The following is a 5,922-nucleotide window of genomic DNA, read 5'->3' as shown; positions in this document are numbered from 1 at the left end:
TATTTGGTGTGAAATTATTTTTTTAAAGTATTTTTTTAAAGAGATATTGTATCCAGCAATCTGAGTGATGTTTTCCAGCAACATCACTCAGTTAACGCAGCTCAAATACTTTGAAATTGTCCAGAGTACCCACAGTAAGAACACCTGTCTCTATATTAACTTTCCCAACCATCACTCTCTTATAAAAAAGAAATGCAATAACGTACTGTCACAAAACATTGCCCGTGGATGTATTTGCTGAATAAATTAGTTACCACTAACAGTGACGAAGCTAATGCTATAATCAGAATGATAATTTTAAGTATTTCTCTTAAGATGACAGAGGGATTTATGCCAAACAGCATGTGGGTTTTTTCTGTTTACAGACTTTTACTTACAGCTTTTTACAGGAAAATCAAAGACATTCTGCTTTCTAGAAGCATATTTTTCTTGTCTCTCCCATACAAGACCCATAAATGAAGTAAAAGAGGAAAAAGACAGAGACAGCTCCTGTCCTCAGTATCCTTTTTGCATGTTTTTGCAAGTGAAGTGGTACCAAGATGTTCAGCCAGCATAACAGCTCCTTACAGCATCATAGCTGTCCTTATAAGCAGTAGTTAGATTTTAAAATATTCTTTTGTTTGTCCCTGTTTATGCTAGACACACACAACCCATTCATAGTTAGGACAGCAAAAAGTGAGATTAGTCACCTTTTAAAATGTAAGACCATATTTTATTTCTCATCATTCGTTATCCCTGAGAAATTCTGCTTTCCAACTGCCACCAAAATTTACCTAAAAGATTAATATAAAGTTCCTTATAGGTTCCAGTCTTGACTGGTGTGTGCTTAAACTGTAAAATTAGCAGACTGGAGGATGTTTCAAGATACAGCACTTTATTCATCTTGTATCCATAGTTTGACCAGAGAGTACAGGCTTAACGGGAGGTTTAACTGGGTCGTAGACAGAGCTAAAAATCTTTGTGGGTCTAAGAGGAAGGATTGGACTGGGGCACTGCTACCCTTCTGGATGTGTAGTGAAACTGAAACACTTTTTCTTTTCTGTCCACTCTCAGAGCAAAGCTTTACGTAGCACCTAGCTAAGCAGAATATCATAGGCTATACTCAGTACCCATATTGACAAAGGCAATTTGTGTTAGGTATGTGCAGGTGCATTTTGACTGAGACTTCTTTTCATTTAGAATTGCTTAAAACCCAAGGGGACAGAGAGAAGAAATTCTTTTGTTCTGTAGTTAATTCAGAAGCCAGGATGCTTGTTTTTAATACTTTTGTTTTTAAGGACTATTTTAAAGCTATTTACCAAGGATTGGAATGATTTTGCCAAGTTCAAGGCTCTCTGTATTACTTCTTTCCAGTATAAAATGGGTATTTAGAAAAAAAAAAAAAAGAGCAGCTAATGTTTTTAGCATGCTCACCATGTTCTTCTGTACAGAACAAAATAATTAGTTAATCCTCTAATGTTGCCTTAGCGCACAGTACTTGGAAAATTGAAACTTGAAGAGCCATTTTCAGAGAACTGCGAACCATTTATCATTTAATTTCCTTTTTTTTTTTTTGTATGAACCTACATAACACCTGACATTTGTATTTCTCAGTCGCTTTAACTGTCAAGGGTTGATAAGTCTCTGAACCTCCTGTTTGCTAAATTTGTACATACTCTGACATACCTAGATTATTGAGATAGACTTTTTTTTTTTAATTCAGTTGAGGGAAAAATATCAATTTCATATAGAAGCCTTTGCCAGAATACCCTTTGCAAGTATGGATTTAGAAGACTCCATGGGAAATCAAAAAAATGTTAATCCACACCCTAACCTTTTCAGCTGTTCACTGGACCACCTTAGTAAAAACAACTATTGCCCCTATGGAGGATCAGGTGATACCATGTCTGGAAATTTTTTTGGATCAGCTTTTTGTTTCTGTTTAACTTGCCTCTCAGTTGCATAGCTATTTGAGTTCTGTGCTGATTCTAACAGAATATTGTGCCTTGGGACCTGTAACAGTATATAAGCATACAAAAATGCATACGAGCGTTGTAAGTTACAGTAGCACTTGTAAGCTACAGTTTTTTTTCAGCTTGTGCAGTTTTGTTTTGCAATTGACTAGAGGCTCTGATTTTGTGCAATACAAAAATATATGTAGCAGATCAATTTCAGTGCTTTGAAACCGATGTTGTTGCCTTTACTTTTTAGTGTAACCTAATCAGAAGACAATATTTTTTACTAATGATGAAGACAAAGCTTTGATCAGTTTCCTGTACACACAGCTTTTGTACTCCAAGTTAGACTCAGCATCTCTAAGGTTATCATCTTAAAAATACTAATGTTCAACTGAACTGCATTTCAGCAACTGTTAAACAATCTTTAATCTTCACTGAAAGGTGGAGCTGCATGACTATGTCTTTAAATGCCTGCATATATATGTACACATACAGAGGGTATAACCTGCCAGCAGGTACGTACTGTACAGTGTTTATTCCTTAATCTGACATTTATCATGCAGTATAGGTGCTGGTACAAAATACATTTTCAAATCATACACACTGTCAATCTGAATATTATCACTCAATTATTTTTTATAAATCCTCCCACTGGGGGTTCAGTCATTAATAGTTCCAGTTTAACAAACCAGTTCAATTAAAACATTTTTAAGATGTTTTGGATAAAAATTGGATCATTTTCCTCTAGTCTGTTTTTCACTTTTCATACTCTGCATTTCCTAATTCCAGCTGGGAGAAAAAGTGCTGTGTTGCACTTTTCTATGCAGTATTTTTGGCCAAATTAAAAGCAGGAAGTACCAGAAAGTTCACAGAAGAGCATATTCTTGTGAGATTTCTTGTCCAGCTTTACAGACCAAGATATTCAGATAAGATTTGAATAAGCATTTACATTATTAAATTTCTGTGGCATTGCCTGGAAAACTTGTATTATGGACATTTTATGGTAAATGAGATTAATTCTTCTTGAATATAATTTAGGGGATTTTTTGAGGTAATTAAAGTGGGAAGATAATTCACTTGAATAATGTAAACAAACAGCTCCCTTGCCCAACAAAAATTTGCACAATTCCTGTAAGAGATTACTACTTTGTAGGCTAACCCGTTGTCCTTCCTTTGGGAGATGTGAGAAATTGCCAACTACGTGTCATTGCTCCAACACATAGTATGAAACAGGTTGTCAATAATTCAAACAGTATAGGCAAAAAGACTTTGCTATAGTATTTTAGTAAGAGAGTAATAATAATGTGCATATGACAGCAGGTCAGTAATAAATACATTGTGAAAGTATATATATTGTGAAACATAAAATCAAAGAAAAGCTGCTTCAGTACATAAATGAGAATTTTATGTAAACTTGAGTAATAGATCTAAGTGCTCTGTGTACAGCTACCATGGATTCTGTATATAGGTTTGTAGAATGCTTAGCAAACATGTAATTTAGAAGTAAATTGAGAATTTTGTTAGATTTTAAACTAAAACTAGCATAGCACATCTGGATTCTAATATTAAAGGTATTAAAGTAATTAATGCATCTTTATTCATCTCATCACATGAGAAGCTTCCTATTGATAGCCTCAGACTATGGTAAATTCTTAACTGCTCTAACTGTAGATAGTTTTTTTATTAAATGTAGCAGTATTTAGATGTAACCATGAAGAATTTTCACCAAATATTTTCTCCACTACACTCTATTTGGATTCACTGCTGTAAACAAGGACCCCAAATCCCCCCAATTTGTCTTGCCTTCTAGTAGTACATAGCCTTAGAATTTAAATGAAGTAAATTTTTACTTAACAGGTTGAGCTGTTGGTAATCTTTTGTTCCAATGTTATAACAAACACAGCACACATCATCTTTCTAGGATTTTTTGTTGCTTAGCCTAGATTCTCCAAAACTTAGGCCAGACATCAGGACTGGGAATTCAGTGTTCAGTTTGACATCCCATCCCTTTTCCAAAGGATAGATTCTTTCTGAATAGATTATTCCTCGCTAACATGAGAATAAATTCTGAGTCAGTGATAGTTTTCATGGAATAACTCAATAGATGTGATTTCCATATACTGTTCGAGTTGGGGTTTACTTACAAATGCAACTGTGGGTACTGGTCTGTCTGGAGCCATATCTTTGGGGATTTAAAGGTTATTTCTCATCTTTCATTCATAGTTAAATCAGCCTGGGGGTTAGATACACAATCTATATGTAATTGCCATTCCTGACTCTCCATAGAGGCAACATGTCCTCAAATATTTAATGACTTCTTCAATGGCTTTGATTCCAATCAGTTGTCTGGCCGTCCCAGAGAATAGATGTCTTACCTCATAGAAGACCTGTTGAAGATGCAGAAACCAGATTATTTAATATTATACAAGATGGGGTCAAATATACTTTTTGTTTGACTCAATCCCTTGTACGTAACCGTGTTTAACTGTAGATATCACATTCAAAATTTTCTTAGCGCAGATGGTAGACAAATTGGTGGTACGAGGAGTTCAGGTCCTGGTCTTGAGCTTTCACTGCCTGTCAGTTTCAGCCAGTAGAGCTCAATCAAGCACAACATAAAAGATAAATGTGTGTCCAGCAGTAAGTGTTTCTATTGCTGTTTTCCTGAAATGTCATGGGTGAAGTTGCATGAGATAGTGGGGTTATCTGTATTTTTGCTACCAAAGCCAGGAAGGTCTTACTCTGTAACCCTGCTCACCAGACTAGTGTTCAACACACACTTTGGCTGATTCGATTCAACTCATGAACCAAGCAGAAAACAGACCTTCCTCTAACGCTAGTTCTCTGCTGAGATGGCACTTTGAACTGCCTTAAGGAAGGGATCACTGTGTGCTATAACTGACAAATGGTAAAATGAGCGCACATAGCCATCAGTGGGGAGCGAGAGAGATGGGAAACACTTTCTGATGATACAACCAGTCAGAGGGGTCCAAGCCATCTTCATATCAGCATCCCACTTCTAAATGGTCTGATCAGTCCTTTGAATCTGTTGTAGAGAAAAATAAAACCAACCACTCCAAGATTAAAAAAACAAACAAACAAACAAACAAACAAAAAAAACCCCACCCCACAACAGGTTGGTTATTTTACAGTTAGGGAATTCTTCCAGAGGAATATCTGGAAACCTATGGACTAGTCCCCATTTCCTTGGAGCCTGGTACTTCTGAGGTTCCTTGGCTGAAACAGAATAGACCGACTTACACCCTAAACTTGAGAATCAAGTGAAAGCAGTGATAGTAGTGCCAAACAAAACAAAAATGTCAGTCCACAGCTATGTTTACCATACCCTTTTTCCCTTTTGTGTAAGCATTAATGTACAGGAATCTTTTGTAACAAGATTACAGCCATGCTTTTGTCTTTTTCAGAATATCCCAGGGTCATTCAGTGCTCGTTATTTTTATTCCCCATATTCAAAGTACGGCCCTCCACTACTCAAATTATGCATATGAGCACAGAAACAGTTTCCTCACTGGCTTTTCTCATTATTTCTGCGACGTTTGACCGCGGGGGAAGCCACTTTATCTTCATAACCTGCATTACCTAGAGACTCGTCCTGAGGCTGTGATGTGCATACACGTGGGAGCCGATGTGATCTTCAGGACCGTGCTTGGGCCCCCCCCCGCCCCGGCCTGGCCGGGGCCCCTCTACGGCACGGACGGTTTGCAGAACAAACCACACAAGTTTTGGGCAAAGCCGTGCATTTCTACTTTCAGGAGCATCCGGCCATGGTGGCTTGGTCTGTGCGCTGCCCGGCCGCAGAGGCGGGTTACAAAGCGGCGGGCCGAGGCCGGAGGGAGCGAGGCAGACACTCCGGCCCTGCGGCTCCCTCCCGCCCTCGGACTACGCCTCCCACGAGGCATTGCGGCGGGAGAGGCCCCGCGCATGCGCAGAGCCGCCGGCGCGGCCCCGCGCTCTGGGAGCGGGG

At 38.3% G+C, this 5,922-nt stretch overlaps 1 long non-coding RNA gene across 1 annotated transcript; it reads right to left on the bottom strand.

Moving 5' to 3' along the window:
* Positions 1-853: 853 nt before the first annotated feature.
* LOC141944744 (uncharacterized) lies at positions 854-5,826 on the bottom strand. Its single transcript, XR_012629316.1, has 2 exons — positions 5,538-5,826; positions 854-4,983 (listed from the first exon to the last, which is right to left on the bottom strand). It is a non-coding gene; the product is annotated as an uncharacterized LOC141944744 (long non-coding RNA).
* Positions 5,827-5,922: the final 96 nt, after the last annotated feature.

Source organism: Strix uralensis, chromosome 5 (assembly GCF_047716275.1).
Source record: "Strix uralensis isolate ZFMK-TIS-50842 chromosome 5, bStrUra1, whole genome shotgun sequence".
In the NCBI taxonomy this organism is placed as follows: Eukaryota; Metazoa; Chordata; class Aves; order Strigiformes; family Strigidae; genus Strix; species Strix uralensis.
This window is presented reverse-complemented; position numbering and strand designations above follow the sequence as displayed.